The sequence below is a fragment of the Hyperolius riggenbachi genome, chromosome 3 (genome assembly GCF_040937935.1).
Source record: "Hyperolius riggenbachi isolate aHypRig1 chromosome 3, aHypRig1.pri, whole genome shotgun sequence".
Classification (NCBI taxonomy): domain Eukaryota; kingdom Metazoa; phylum Chordata; class Amphibia; order Anura; family Hyperoliidae; genus Hyperolius; species Hyperolius riggenbachi.
The window spans coordinates 272392452-272410166 of NC_090648.1; positions in this window are offsets into that span (position 1 = coordinate 272392452).

Consider the following 17715-nt stretch of genomic DNA (forward strand, 5'->3'; position numbering starts at 1 on the left):
TAAATATGCATGTCAAGAGAGTATGTTATTATATTATTTAAAATTATAAGCTTATAAATAGTGATGGACACAAATTGAAAAAATGCACCTTTATTTCTAAATGAAATATCGGCACCATAAATTGTGATAGGGACATCGTTTAAACGATGTAATAACCGGGACAGTTGGGCAAATAAAATACATGAGTTACGGTAGCTTATATTAATTTCAAACTATAATGGCCAAAAACTGAGAAATAATGCATTTTTTAAATTTCTTTCTTAACCACTTCCCAACTGAGGGGTTTTACCCCCTGACCACCAGAGCAATTTTCACCTTTCAGCGGTCCTTCCATTCATTCGTCTATAATTTTATCATTACTTATCGCAATGAAATGAACTATATCTTGTTTTTTTCGCCACCAATTAGGCTTTCTTTAGGTGGGACATTATGCCAAGAATAATTTTATTCTAAATGTGTTTTAATGGGAAAATAGGAAAAAATGTGGGAAAAAAATTATTATTTTTCAGTTTTCGGCCTTTATAGTTTTTAAATAATGCATGCTACTGTAATTAAAACCCATTAAATGTATATGCCTATTTATCCCGGTTATAAAACCGTTTAAATTATGTCCCTATCACAATGTTTGCCGCCAATATTTTAATTGGAAATAAAGGTGCATTTTTTTCAGTTTTGCGTCCATCCCTAATTACAAGCCCATAGTTTATAAAGTAACAGTGTTATACCCTCTTGACATAAATATTTAAAAAGTTCAGTCCCTAAGGTAACTATTTATGTATTTTTTTTAAATTGTAAATTTTTTATTTTTTTTTATTCCAAAATAAAAAAATTGGGGAGTGTGGGAGGTAAGGAGTTAATTTTTTGTGTAAAACTAGTTTATTTGTGTGTAAAAAAAATGCTTAGGGTGTAGTTTTACTATTTGGCCACAAGATGGTAACAGTAACTTTTTGTTTCATGCGACCTGCAAGCGTCCTTCCGGACGCTTGCAGGAAGTAGAAAGAGGCTGGGAGTTTGTTATTGCTCACAATGATCGTGCTGCTCAGCCGAGCGGCAGCGGATCATTGCGGGGCTTAGATCAACGAACGGGAATGGATTTTCCCGTTCGTTGATCTCTGGGTGAGCGGGCGGCGGCGTGTTTACTAGCGGCGGGCGGCGTGTTTACGAGCGGGAGCGTGGGCAGCGGCGGGAGTGCGCAAAGTACGGATTTCTCCGTCCCTGGGGGTTAAAGGATGGAAAAAGGGACGGAGAAATCCGTACGGGCGGGGGTAAAGTGGTTAATCTTCCTGTTGAAATGGATTTAGAAAAAAATAATTCTTAGCAAAATGTAGCACCCAAAGAAAGCCTAATTAGTGGCGGAAAAAACAAGATCTAGATCAATTCATTGTGATAAGTAGCAATAAAGTTATTGGCGAATGAATGGGAGGTGAACGTTGCTCGGATGCATGAGATTTTCGGACTGCGGTACTGAACCGGTTAAAGGACATCTATCAAAGTTAATGAAAATTCTACATACCACATATATTTCTAGTAATTACTAGCAAATAGCAATACAAAGACCTTTTTTTTCATCTTTTCATTTTTATGTGAAGAGAATATAACATTTACAGAGAACCGTTTTCACTGTGGGCATTACTATGGAGGACTGTGTCCAGCACAACCAGTATACAGAAACAGTCCCCACTAGCAGTAAAACTGTGACTGGATTCTCTTTAGAATGATAGGAAACAGAAATATAGCTTCAAATGGTGTGTACAAAACTCATCATCAGCTGCAGCTCTGTGTGTTTCTGTGTGTGTCTCTCTCTGCCTGACAGTGTAAAGTAAACAGAGCCAGGAACAGGTCATTTTGAATGAGGTGGGGGGGGGGAGCATCCAAAAACAGGAATAAAGTAAGCCTCCCTCTCTTCAGATCCTTCTCTGTATCTAAAAATGCCTCAGCTATTCTCATATGATCTGTCAGAAAGCAGTGTGTGTGTGTAAGCAGGGCAGAAACAAACAGTAAATAATCATTCTTCTTGAATAGTGACAGAGAAGTGAAACCTATCTGCATAGTACATCTCTTCCAGCCCTCATATTCACACTGCCATGCAAGTGCCCAATCCTCTTCTGCCACATCTTTCCTCAATGCCCTTTACATGATCAGCTCCTGGCCAACCCTATCCCACCACCATATCTTTATGTTCACCCTTTCTGCCATAATCAGTTGGAAGTTGCAAAGGTCTAGCAGTATCAAAGAGATTTGTATTGTGCACTGGGTTGGGTACCTGTGCATACTTCATATGTGGGCCAAGTGGGTTTACTGTAATGGAGATTAGTTGCAAGTAGGGTACAAGTGCAAGTGTAGAGTAGTTGTGGATAGACCTCCTGATTTTGTGGCCTCTTCCACTGCAATCTCTGTGCCCTGCCCCCCAATATAGAGTCTACATTAGAGGAATGACACAACTTCATCGCCTCCAGTGCAGGCTTTGATCAGCAGATACCCTCTTTCCCTGAAAATAAGACCTACCCTGAAAATAAGCCCTAGTTGGAATTTTGAGCATGCTTGAAATATAAGCCCTACTCCAAAAATAAGCCCTAGCAAAACTAAAGAGGAAAAAGAGGCAGCCGGTAAGTGGGGACAGTGTGGTGTAGTGCCAATCGGGCACTGATCCTGTCATCTCAGCACACAGCAAGGTTATCGCTTACATCTGAAAATGGCGCCTGAGAATAATGGCGCACGGTGTTGCCGCTAATCCGTTTGCCGCTTATCACTATTTAACGTTAAAGTCTTATTGTTATTTAGCGTTAAAGCCTTATCGTTATTTAGCGTTAACACACAGAACCTTCGCTGTACCTACCCCTAACCCATAAACCCCCCCTGGTGGTGCCTAACCCTAACCACCCCCCTTGGTGGTGCCTAACCCTAACCACCCATCTTGGTGGTGTCTAACCCTAACCACCCCCCTGGTAATGCCTCACCCTAACCACCCCCTGGTGGTGTATATTGTACTGTAACTATACCTAACCCTACTCTCACACAGAACCCTCCCTTTACCTAACCCTAACCCTAAGACCCCCCTGGTGGTGCCTAACCCTAAGACCCCCCTGGTGGTGCCTAACCCTAAGACCCCCCTGGTGGTGCCTAACCCTAAGACCCCCCTGGTGGTGTCTAACCCTAACCACCCCCCTTGATGGTGCATAACCCTAAGACCCCCCCCCCCTCCGGTGGTGCCTAACCCTAACCTTGACAGTGTTACATTAAATCCATTCACCGTTTTGCAGTTAAATAATGTCGGCAGTTTGGCTTATGTAGGGGGCTATTGATAAATAACGTTAGTGTGTGCCACTATTGATAAATAACGTTAGTGTGTGCCACTATTGATATATAACGTTAGTGTGTACCGTTTTTCTTCTTTTTTCCCTGTGCGCCATTATTATGCAGTACTAATGATAAATAGCGATAAGCGTATCTTTTTAATGTGGCGCCATTTTTATGCATAGGCGCTGTGCGCCATTATTCACTGATCCGATCAGCTGTGTGCAGGGAAGACAGGGCAGGTGCCTGATCAGTACAGAAGCATACTTTCAAATCCATGAACATCACAATACAAAAGAACCGGAAATGTTCCACTGAGAGACACTTCCTCATAGAAATATAAGACATCTCCTGAAAATAAGCCCCAGCACATCTTTTAGAGCAGGGCTGCCCAATAGGTCGATCGCGATCTACCGGTAGATCGCGACCGCCTGATTGGTAGATCGCGGCCTCATGGCCGCGTCCCATTGAATTCTGCAGCCAGCAACTTAAGAACGTGGCCGATTGGCCGCGTCCTGTCAGACTCTGCTGCTGGCCGCTGTTATCTTGTGGGGAGGAGAGAGGCGCGGCTGAGAGGCCAGGGGCGGTGACGCAGTGTCATGGCTGGGTGGCGGTGACGCAGTGTCATGGCAGATGGGCGGCGCTGGAGACAACACTTCCGCCTCCATTCACGCTGCCCGCCGGAGCTTCACTCAGCCGCCGAACTGCATAGCTGCCCTCCAGGCAGCCGCGGCTGAGGGAGTGAAGCCAGGATGCCACCGCTGGAGCTGGAGGGAGGTAAGTTGCGTGCACCTATACCTAGATACCTGTACTAAGGCACATACACCCTGCTAACCTACACTGAAGGCACCCAGCTAACCTACACTGAAGGCACCCAGCTAACCTACACTGAGGGCACCCAGCTAACCTACACAGAGGGCACCCAGCAAACCTACACTGAGGGCACCCAGCTTACCTACACTGAGGGCACCCAGCTAACCTACACTGAGGGCACCCAGCTAACCTACACTGAGGGCACCCAGCTAACCTACACTGAGGGCACCCAGCTAACCTACACTGAGGGCACCCAGCTAACCTACACTGAAGGCACCCAGCTAACCTACACTGAAGGCACCCAGCTAACCTACACTGAGGGCACCCAGCTAACCTACACTGAAGGCACCCAGCTAACCTACACTGAGGGCACCCAGCTAACCTACACAGAGGGCACCCAGCAAACCTACACTGAGGGCACCCAGCTAACCTACACTGAGGGCACCCAGCTAACCTACACTGAGGGCACCCAGCTAACCTACACTGAGGGCACCCAGCTAACCTACACTGAGGGCACCCAGCTAACCTACACTGAAGGCACCCAGCTAACCTACACTGAAGGCACCCAGCTAACCTACACTGAGGGCACCCAGCTAACCTACACAGAGGGCACCCAGCAAACCTACACTGAGGGCACCCAGCTTACCTACACTGAGGGCACCCAGCTAACCTACACTGAGGGCACCCAGCTAACCTACACTGAGGGCACCCAGCTAACCTACACTGAGGGCACCCAGCTAACCTACACTGAGGGCACCCAGCTAACCTACACTGAAGGCACCCAGCTAACCTACACTGAAGGCACCCAGCTAACCTACACTGAGGGCACCCAGCTAACCTACACAGAGGGCACCCAGCAAACCTACACTGAGGGCACCCAGCTTACCTACACTGAGGGCACCCAGCTAACCTACACTGAGGGCACCCAGCTTACCTACACTGAGGGCACCCAGCTAACCTACACTGAGGGCACCCAGCTAACCTACACTGAGGGCACCCAGCTAACCTACACTGAGGGCACCCAGCTAACCTACACTGAGGGCACCCAGCTAACCTACACTGAGGGCACCCAGCTAACCTACACTGGAGGCACCCAGCTAACCTACACTGGAGGCACCCAGCTAACCTACACTGGAGGCACCCAGCTAACCTACACTGGAGGCACCCAGCTAACCTACACTGAAGGCACCCAGCTAATCTACACTGAAGGCACATACACCTAGCCAACCTACACTGAAGGCACATACACCTAGCCAACCTACACTGAAGGCACATACACCTAGCCAACCTATACTGAAGGCACATACACCTAGCTAACCTATACTGAAGGCACATACACCTAGCTAACCTATACTGAAGGCACATACACCTAGCTAACCTATACAGATGGCACAGATACCTAGCTAACCTATACTGAAGGGACCTATACCCAGGGGCGTAGCAATAGGGGGTGCAGAGGTAGCGACCGCATCAGGGCCCTTGGGCCAAAGGGGCCCCGAAAGGCCCTTCCTCAACTACAGTATTAGCTCTCTATTGGTCCTGTGTTCACAATAATCACTTCTATAGATACTTTGAATAGTGGTAATCATTAACAAGCTTTTCCCCATCCCCTTCTTGCACCTCTGACACTGTAGTTGCCATTGACAGGTTTTGGTGCGCCGTACCAATTGTTATGTATAGAGTGCTTGGGGGGCCCCACATTGTAAAACTTGCATCGGGGCCCACAGCTCCTTAGCTACGCCACTGCCTATACCTAACTACCTTTGCAGGGGAGTTCCGGGGGGGGGGGGGAAATTATTATAAGACACTGTCTTATTTTCGGTAGCACTGAATTTGGTACAGCTACCGGATCCTCCTGTGGTTCTTTTCTTCACTACTTGGCTCTAACATCCATCTTCAACAGATTTATGTCATGTAACCCCGGTACCTTTGGGCTTGTACATACCTATTCATGTGGCTTTACAGAGTGTGTGCAGGTGTCCCCCTACATCCACACGTTTTTTTTTTTAGCAATCAGAAATAGGAGAGCATTAAGTCTGAAGTCATGCTTCTCATCTAGAGACTATCCAGAGATTATCTATCAGTCAGCAGGGAGGCATGACTTCAGCTAACATACATCATTGTCCTGCCTACTTGTCAAGAAGATGTGGTGCAGACTGACTGGGTGTGGCAGGCTAGTGTAGGTTGCTGATCTAATGGTCTATGAAGTTGTACAACAGGTATTTCTGCAAACAGTATTAAAAAAATTAAAAAGCAAAAACATTATGCATTATTAACACCCTATGTATTTATAAACTGTGCCTGAACTAGTATTTTAAATATTTTTATTGCATACAGTATTATAAACATTATTGAAATTCAGCATCCCCTCAGATGTGAGAATAATGCCTCCCTGTGAAAAGAATGCGTCATTGCAGCAGACCCACTAACGATGTAGGGATACGAAGGTAAGCAATACATTTTGGCATCTGCTTTCTGCATGTGAGAAAACGCGGAAAAGCCGCCGCAAGTACTCAGAGTAAGGCGGCTGATTCCGCGTTCAACATGGCAGCTGGCGCACAGTCGGAGTGCGGAGAAACCGCCGCATGCCCAGATAACAGGGCGGCGGATTCCGCGTCCAACGCAGCAGGTTGCACGCATAGGCCTACTCCTATCAGCAATGCTGAATGCGGAGAAAACGCAGCACGCACAGACAGCGCTGCGGCGGATTCCGCATCCAACACAGCAGAAACATTACAACACATACCTGGTGTGGCTGGGACTGATAGTCCACACAGGTTCAGAAGGACGTGCGCGGAGAGGCAGGGCCTTTATGACAGTCAGAAGGGGGTCAGCTGACCAAGCCGGTCAGCTGACAAATTCAGCAGCTTTCATTGGTCCAGCACTTAGGGGAGGCGCTGGTGAGCGCTTGTGTATATATACTGGGTGCTGGTCATTTCTCTGGTGTCTGGCGTTGCGATCACTACGTGGTAGCACTCAGACCCTGTCAGTATCTGTGTTATATTAGACCAGTTTCCAAGGTGTTGATGACCACGGAACTCACACCTTAGTCTAGGATTCTGTTATTATCTGTGATATTATCTAGACCAGTTTCCAAGGTGTTGATGATCACGGAGCTCACACCTTAGTCTAGGAATTGTTGATTATTTGTTATGACCTTCTGCTTTCCTGACCATTCTTCTGATCTCTGATTCTGTACCTTTGTCATTCTGTTACTCTGTTGCCAAACTCAGCTAGTCTTTGGATTCTGCATCTGTCTCCTGTCTCTGTACCTGATCTGTCAGTTGCCGACCTGGCCTGTCCGACCTCGAGAACTATTTCTCCTGTTGGGAAATAGTTCACAGACCTGTCAGTGACACTTCACCTTTGGTGTCACTCACACTCTGATCCTTCCTACTCCCAGCCTGGCTTCGCCCATTGGGGAGCCTCAGGCCTTGGAAGGAATCTGCTCTCTGGGCAGTCTCCTACTGCCTCGCACCCACTGTAGGGTGCCCTCCTCAAAGTATTACTGTTGCACCAAACACTCATATTACTCAGGTGTCCAGAGGTTAGAGATATATCTGATTATCGGTGATACTGCAGATCATCTATAATCGGGTATATATCTGCATTCTCGGTGATACTGCAGATCACCGGTAATCAGATCCTCTCTGTGTTACACCGATCGTTACACTGCAGAATTATGAAACAATGAGATAGAGTGAGAAAGGTTTAGGGAACCTTAAAAAAATTAAATGGCATTAAGGTTCAAAATGACTTCTTTTGTGATGTTAATGGATGTGCAAACAACATGTAAAAGTCTGGTCTTGCAGTGAATCAGTCTCAATCTCTTATAGCAAGATGTTCACAAAAGCAGCAACTGAGCTCACCATATAAAGATAACCATTCATGAAAGTTCTTATCAGCACTTCAGTTCAAATTAGCAGCCACATTAAAGTACCCCTGACCTGGCTGAATATACTTTTAACATTGTTTTATTACTGGTGCTGTGACTTTGTCACAGCACATTTCCCCTCCAATGCCCTCTATGGACCAGTTCTGGAAATAATTATGAGCAGGGAGGAAGTGACACTTCTTCCTCCCCGCTGTGCGCCCATAACTCCGCCCCCTCCACCTGCCGCTTTACTTCCTATCTGATTCATTGCACACAGCGCACCGTGGAGCTTCACTGTGTGCAGGCTTGTGATAATTGAGGTCAGATAGCCTTCCAACCTCAACTACTACATGCCCGCACACAGCACAGCTACCCTGCGAGCTGTGTGTAATGAATCAGATAGGAACTAAAGCGGCAGGTGGAGGGCGTAGAGCTATGGACGCACAGCGGGGAGGAAGAACTGTCACTTTCTCCCCGCTCATAATCAATGTTCTGCCTCAGTCGAAGGCTATGACTCAGCAGAATGAGGTTTACAGGGTGCACAGGAGGGGGGAGGATGGTGCTGTGTGCTAGCTGCAGCACCAGTAATAAAACAATGGTAAATGTTTAAGGGGAGGGGGGAACAGGGTCAGGGGTACTTTAATGTGGGGCCTTAAGCTTTAACTTCCAAAACAGTAACATACCAGCCAGCCTAAATACTCATTTGCACACTAATGTGGCAGTTAGACTTAGCAACTGCAGTTCATGAAATGCTACTGAAATCAAAGGAAACCCTAAGAATCCCCCATGAGGAGATGGACTAGTCCAAACCCTGTCAGTTTTGTCAGCTTTTAACTGCTTCCTTTTTTCGCTGGAGTGGTCCTTTAAAATAATATAAAAGAGAGGGCTTTGGGGTGGAGTTTATAGAGCAAATATTTTTCTATCCATGTTTGTATAGGTGTTACTCTTTAACTTGCCATACCATGCTCCTCAGTTGTTGTTCAGTATTGCATTGATAACTGTCTTACTGTGATCCCTGTTCTATATGTTTTAGAGATAGTTTGACAACAATAAAACACATTTTAAGAAGAAAAGTAACAATAGTGAACAGCAGCATGTGCCTATTAGGATATTAGGATCACCTATTACCTATTTAGATAGGGACAATCATTAACATACTGCCCCCCCCCCCCCTTCATATCATGTGACTGATATATATATATATATATATATATATATATATATATATATATATATATATATATATATATATATATATATATATATATATATATATATATACATGATGCAAGTCTGAGGCCTCTGACTCTGTAGCTAAAGTTATAAATACAGGAGAAGATGGGTTGAAAAATATAGGAGTAGAGTCAGGGTGGAAAGAAACATTTGAGGTGCAGACTGCCATTGTGCTATAGCCTGTGTGCTAGTTCCAGGGCAGTAAAGCTCTTTGCCATCACTTTGAGGGGGCTGCTTTGGAGCAAAGCTTGTAAATTGGACAACAACCAGTTAGATGTTCAGCAGAATGTGACATTCCCCATAATGAGAATAAAGGTGAAAGCAGGGAAAATACTGATTTTTTTTGAGTGTTCTAGGTGCTCAGTAATTGCAGAGGTGTCCACTGAGGCATAGAATATGCAACAGATATGCAATAACTAGATAATTCATACCGTACAAAGCAGTTATCAGTGCAGCCATTCAAAATAAAAGAATAAAAAGAAAAAAGTTTCATTATTGCCTGCGGTGGATTATTGCACTTCCTTTATTTCTCTGTGTTTATTAGATATTACATAAATATAATGGCCTTCTGTCTTCTGAAGCAATGCATGTTGATGTAGCAAATAATTATATTTATGATCTCCTTGGAAACCTGTAGCTATAAACTAAAGCTAGAGCGATCCAGTTATTCTGCCTGACTTGACTTTCATTGTTACTCATCACTACAGCACCAGCTTCAGTGGACAGCTCCGTCAGTAGAAGTTCAGCCAGGGAATTACTACACCCTGTTACACCTCCAATCCAGTTCACATCACGTCCAGCCCAGCCATGCGTGGAAGAACTGCTAGAGCTCTACATTTTCCCAACTGAACGTCTCACACCAACACAATACAAGTGACAGCGTGTTCCTATAATTGCAAAATGAATTTATTGTGCCCCTGAAGGCTCAATAAAATGGAAAGTCTTCTGCTCTGTATTTAAAATGTTCTTTTGGTTTACTAAGCTGTATAGATTTTATTTTTTTATTTTATTTTTTTAGCTCAGAAACTGCAAGGTGAGACTAAACAATCAAAGAAATGTGATTTTATTTCATTAAATGACCAAGTACACACACAAAAAAGCTTTTCTATATACAGATCTCCACAAAGGAGATTGGGATTTAGAGGAAAGGGGGAAATTACATACTGAGACCTTACTTAGTAAAAAGTGGAAAGAACAATACCACAGTCCATAGCAAGTGAAGTGCATAGAAATCAGCTTTCAGTACCTGTGAAGGATGGTTTCTATTGGTTGGCAATTGGTTGTAAAAAAAAAGACTACTGCTGGTTAAGTGATTTCTGCTATAGGTGTGAAAGAGCAATGCTGACAAGCTAGAATTTGTATTTCCAAGATCTAGCATGCTTAACTGTAATGTGAGTTCTTGTATGACCTTCGGCATTTAACATCATCTGCTCAAGAATTAGCAAACGAAAGTCAGTGTACTACTTATCATGTGAAATGTGTACAAAAGTGAGAAAATGCAAAGTGCAGAAACCCAAATTAATAGCATATTTAAAGCAACCAAAGTAAGTTCTTGGTTGCATGAGAAGCTTTTTCACTACAACTATGTTGTAATGTGTATCTTAGTGTAATTCTACTTCTACATCTTTTATTTTATCCTGTTTGCCTCTACCTGACACTTAAAGGGACCCTTTAAGTGCCAGAGGCATACATTAAAAATCTGGACTTATTTGGGATTCCTCCAGCCCCCCAAAGCCCGCGAGGTCCCCCGGCATCCTCTTGTCTCTTCCGTGGTCCTGCTGGTGGCTCTGGTAATCTGGTGACTTCGACTGAAGTGGAGCATGCGCGCACCCAGGGGCATCATCACACCGGTCGTCATAAGTGTCCTGTGCATGCCCGGTTGTCAAAAGACTGAACCACGCATTCACAGGACATCTACGGCGACCGGAGTGATGACGCGCCGGGTGTTACTGGAGCCACCGGCAGGACCACGTAGATGTCGGGGGGATCTTACGGGCTATGGGGGGCTGGAGGAAATTCCAGGTAAGTCCAGATTTTCAATGTATGCCTCTGCTCACGGTCCCTTTAAGAGGGTACTCTTCCCCTAACACCTCTTTTTCATATTCATGATGGTCCCTGAAGTTCCAACAGTAAGATCAGCCTCAAGCATCCATTTGGGTCTTCATCAGCATCTGGAGGTGGGCTTCGACATCACTGCTGTGGTCTGGACTGTAGCAGGTCATTTTGTTTGTGGCTATAGCAGCACCCAGTGTATAACTTGGGTGTTGGAGGCAGTGTGTATAAACAAAATTTCACAATGACAGAAGGCAGTGCAGATATCAGTGGAGGGACACTTTATATCAATAATTTTACCAATATTCTACTAGCGACTTCACCCAGCGCCCACATTATTGTGGTGCCCTTTTTCACCGCACACTGAACTCCCAATTTCCCACCAAGCAAGGAACACACACTCACAGAATTTCTTTGAAACTTACCTTCCTTTCCAACAGTAAATTGGTTAGCAGGGGGAGTGGCTATGTGTATGACATATCATATATATATATATGTTTACAGCACTTGACAGTACCGCCAATCACAAAAATAAAAGACAAAAGAATTAAAATTCACAGTGACATATAAAAGAAAAAAGGTCCATACACCCTATAATAGTCCTGTTAATTCTCAAGGAAGAAATTGGGAACATCTCACACCCTCCACTTGTCCTCACATTAGGACAAGGAAAGAAAAAAAACACATACACCTCACTTCTCAGTGATTGACATGGTGAAGAAAAGGGGTGGATGTGATGTCAGATTAGTATGGGAGGTTCTGTGATCCAGGGGTTGTGAGAGAGTACAAAATAGAAGTGAAACTCCGCTCAATACCTCTGTCAGCCGACAGTGCAGGAAAACGGGTAGCTCACACCCAGAAGTCCATGTAGTGAAGGTGAGATCCGAACTATGTCGATTGAATAATAGCTTTATTGAATCAAATATATCTCAATCCAGGACACCACATGCTGACATGTTTCGGACATAACACCGTCCTTAATCGTAGCAGCTACGATTAAGGACGGTGTTACGTCCGAAACATGTCAGCATGTGGTGTCCTGGATTGAGATGTATTTGATTCAATAAAGCTATTATATTATTCAATCGACAGAGTGCAGATCTCACCTTCACTACATGGTTGCCAGAGAGTGTAGCTGTGGGAAAGCACAGTCAGAGCCCATAAGGCTAGAAGGACCATGGCTGTACATGCAGAAGGTGGAGTCATGTGACCCTCAAAGTTGAGCACTCCCCTATATGTATATAATGTAGGTTGGAAAGTGCAATATACTTAATTTACTGATTTTCACTATTTCTACACAGTATGTACTGTTACATTGTGTTCCCTTTTACCTGTCCTATTTATCCTGCCACTGGATTCCTTTCGCATACATTCTGAACAACTTCTACAATAATGTTACAACAAAAAGAATTAAGACAACAGTGACAGCATTTGCTGATGATGTACTTTTATATATTGGGAACCAAAGGCAAATCATTTCTAAAACTCAGTTACATTATAGAGCATTTGTCTATGGGATATGTGATTAATAAAAATACATCTAGTGATTTATGTCTAGTTCAACCCTTTGGGCTGGCGTGGGAAAGCTCCACACTATTTACATGAGCTAAATTAAGTCTAATCTACTGAGAATCAGGATCCCTATATTTTATCATCTACTTATAAATTAAATATTACATCTACAATTCAATTAATTAAGCATGATTTAGAAACATGGTCAAAAACATCTGTTATCTTACCTAGAAAGAATATATTTTATGAAGACACAAGCCTTTCCAACTATTTTTCAATATTTGGCTTCTAGCGCTGCTTATAAATAGGACATATTTGCAATATATTAGTAAAATTCTTAAAGGACTCCCAAGGCGATTGAGTATAATCTATTTTGACTCACCTGGGGCCTCTTCCAGCCCCATCAGCCGTTTCCGCACTGCTACCGCAGTCTAATTAAAGTCTCTGGGGAAGTTAATACTTCCCACGTTGAAGTACGCTGTACCGGAAGTGCCCAGTTTAACGCTAGCACATACCTACATTACAGTGATCTGTGGGGATCTGCGCCGGCCCAGAAGTCATGTTAGTCTATGGCAACGCATGGTTCTTTAACCAGGTTGGCGTTGCAAAGTCGTGGTGTGCATGCCTGGAAGCAAATTTTTACAATACGCTTCCGTGAACTTCTGCATACCCGAAGCAGGAAGTGACCTCAAGTGCGTGTCACTTTCTGCTTGGCTGAATGCCAGACAGGGAATACCATGTACTAATGTGGTATTCCCTGGAGGCCTGTTTTTGGTGTTGTGATGCAGTGCTTTGGGCGTGACGCATCACATCGCTAACGCCAGTTTGCAGTGTGAAACCAGCCTTAAAGGGAACCTATAGCAAAACTTCCATATTGATTTCCTTTTAAGCAATACCAGTTGCCTGACTATCCTGCTGATCTCTTTGGCTGCAATAGTGTCTGAATCAAACACATGAAACAAACATGTTCAGGGTTTATGGCTGAAAGCATTAAAAGAAGATGATCAGCAAGACAGCCAGGCAGTATGCATTGTTTAAAAGGAAATAGATATGGCAGCCTCTATATCCCTCTCACTTTAGCTTCCCTTTAAAGTATTTGTCTGAGGTAAAAACAAATTGCTGACTTATGAAAAACAAAACAAAACTGTGCAACACAAATGTAATCCTTATAATTATCCATTTTATACTGCATAAACTGAAGAACTACATTGGCATCACTAGTACATTCATTCATATCCAAATAAATAAATGTTTAAAGTAACCTTCAAGTCAATTTAATAGCAATGTTCCACCTACACAAAAAAATGCCTCCCTGATTTTGTACAATGCTTTTTTTGTACTCAACAACTACTGCATTTACTTTGCCACCAACATAATCTGAATTCACACCTCTCTGGGTTTCTACTTACCGTACTCAGTCTTTCTAATTTCCTTTATTTCAAACCAAGTAACTTCACAGCATATAATTATTTAGAATTAATATAGCGTCGACATCTTCCGCAAAAATGTACAGGGTATATTGTCTTGTCACTTATCTGTCTCTCAGATGGGCTCACAATCTAATCCCCACCATAGTCTTCTGTCTTTGTATGTATCGTGTAGTGTATGTATCATAGTCTATGGCAAATTTAGGGGGATGTCAATTAACTTATCTACGTTTTTTGGATTTGGTAGGAAACCGGAGTGCCCGGATGAAACCCACTCAGACACGGGAAGAACTTAGAAACTCTATGCAGATAGTGCCCTGGCTGGCATTCAAACCTGGGAGCCAGTGATGCACATTGAGTGCTAACCACTGTGCCACTGTGCTGCCCTTAATCATCACTGACATTGCATACATTTTATTAGTGTAACCTGCGTTACTTACTGTAGATATGGGCCTGAACACTTTTGTGCTCATTTCAGCAACACATCCATGTTACAGAATGTTTTTTGTGAATTTGGCCCTTTCATAGATAAATATACAAGTGTTATTAACCATTCATTATCTTCATTCAAAATGCTATATCACACTGTTTTACATTAAGATGATCTGGTTATGATTGAGACAATTCCTTAGGTGGCCTGAAATCCATGAATAAGGTAACAGACTTGCAACATGATATCCTTTTTTTTTTATCCCCCTGACATCCCCTCTAGATTGATACATGATTCAGCAGACCAGATTTTGCTCCTGACGTCTGTGCAAGGTTAGCCTCACACAGCATGTAACATAGCTCATCTTTAGGGATTTAGGGGGAGATGCTGTGTGTGGAGCTTTCTTCAGCACCGCACATTACATCTTGCCACAATGTTTTTTTAATCATAGAACAAAAGTATGTACCTCCCCAAAGCTTTTTAACCCCTTCTTCTTCATGATATATGGTATTGCTAGAATGGTTGGACAGCATGGGAATCCACCCATACCAGCCCACATGGTCTATGACATAGAGAGGACTCTGTAAGAGGGGGCAGAAATCTCTCCTATAAAGCTCCCAACCATGTCAGGGACAGAGGGCTTATCGTCACCTCAATGGGAGACAAGTGGAAGTATCTCCTCACACATGTGAAAGTAGGACCTGGGGGGAACTTTTGGTAGTATGAGGACTGCCAGATATCCATCCTCTCACAGGTAATTAAGTAAAGGAATAAGAAAGGGTTAAATGTTAATCTTTATTACAAATTAAAGCTAGCACTAAATTCTTTTTTTTTTTAATTAACAGTATTTTTTCACTTGTTGCATGCAAAATCTCTGCAGGGTGCTGCTCCCTGACACCACAACTGGCGCTTCAAACCTTTTAGGCGCTCCGAACCTTTTAGGCACTCCGAACGTACTGTCTACAGTATAAAGACGCTGCTTTGTGTTTGATCTGAGGGGGCAGACTGTGTTCCGTGAAATATGCTGTCATTGATAGTGTCTAATTACTAACAAAACTTTTTGTTTGAAATTGGCTTTGCCTCTTCCTTTGAGGATGTCTGTTGAATCCCTTGGGATAACACACATCCTCTTTGCTCCCTGACACGCTACTGCCACACCTATGTGGAACCCGCCAACAATGCCACTCTCCACCATACTGCTTGGCACTCCTAACATTGTGGCTTCCCGCTGGACCTTTGCCGGACACACCTACACTGCTGTTCCTCCCTGATACTGTTTAACTGCAACAAAGTAAAGGGGAACTTAGCGAAAGCATTTTTAAAAATGCTCCCTAAAATGTGCTATTGGTGCCGTACTGTGAACTGTCCAGAAAAAAACATCTTTAAAACTGATGCCTGGGTTTCCTTCCTGCTGAATGTCAAAATGTATTAACTTCTTATGCCCGATCTGGTTTATAAACAAAGACAAAATGCTTTAGGAAAATTAACATAAAATTTCCCTCATTTGGAAGCTACAACACTTAAAAAGTTCCACATATTCTTGGAATGTAATAACTTAATCCTTCTGTAAGGAAATGTTCCTGAAACAATTTCTCTGTTGCTACATTTCCCCTACAAGATCATATATTATGCAGTTATCCAATTCACATACTTGCTTGAGATGCAGAGTGGAGTTTACAGATTTGGTTAATAATTCTGGCAATATAGAGTAATTAAGATGTTTTGGAGACAAATCATGAAATATGCAAAAGACAAATTGCTAAATTATCTGTCTTTGATCCCTGATGGAGCTCTATTTGGTATAATTGAAGTGGAAGGAATGAAAGTGACTAATGGAAGTAAAAAGCTAGCTCTTATACTTTGTGCAGTAGCAAGGAAAATGATTCTACAGAACTGGATTTCTCTTTCCCAATCTACTCTCAACCAGTCTAAGGACTCTTTCATACAGGCAGCTGAAGGTGGTGCATTCCATTGGGGGCTCGTCAGCACTCAGTACCAGCAGTGGGCAGGCAGCCCTCCCATGAAGTCACATCTGAGCACAGCCTCAGCCATTCCCAGATGTGGAATGTTACAGTTCTCTGCTACTGGGTAACACTACTATCTCAAACATATTACAAAGCTCAGTGTAAGGCCCCTTTCAGATGAAAGGCTGATCTGCACACTTGTTGGGAAGTTCAGCCTCACAGCTACAGCTGACAAGCACCATTTAGGTGCAGTCAAAATTTCCTGAGCCCAATCTGTGGAAATAGATGCATTACTGCATTACTTACCACTTTCTGATTCATTTTGACGTATCCTTTCTTCTTTAAAGGGGAACTGAAGAGAGAGGTATATGGAGGCTGTCATGTTTATTTCCTTTTAGACAATACCAGTTGCCTGGCAGCCCTGCTGATCCTCTGTCTCTAATACTATTAGCCATAGCCCCTGAACAAGCATGCAGCAGATCAGGTGTTTCAGTGGTTCAGACTTATAAGTCTGATCTGACAAGACTAGCTGCATGCTTGTTTCTGGTTTTATTCAGATACTACTGCAGAGAAATAGACCAGCAGGGCTGCCAGGCAACTGGTATTGATTAAAAGGAAATAAACATGACAGCCTCCATATACCTCTCTCTTCAGTTCCCCTTTAAGTGGTACCATTCCAGCACGGCAACCAATAGAAAACCAGCATCTGATTTCCAAAATGGTGCCGACCCTGGAAGAACTTCCGGCCGGGCCAGTGCCCCCTTTTACACTGTAATGTGCATGTTCAGTGGGTGTAGCAGAGGCAGTGAAAGGATGTGGAAAAGACCGGTAATGGACAGGATCTGGAGGGGTTACTCACATAAGACTGCCTCTTCCTATTTCAATGTTTGACTTTCAGGGAAAATCAAACTTTTAGATCGGTTTTACAGAGACAGAGAGGAGTGGAACAGAGATTTGCAAGCGTACTTAGGCATGTACCTTTCTTACCAACATACCTTTGTGCTTATTTTAAAAAGTGATATGCAGGTCTGTTATCCTTTAAGTAAATAATTGGTGGAAGTGTGGACATATGTTCACAAAAGGTTTAAGATTTTGCTCAGAATTTTCTAATTTTAG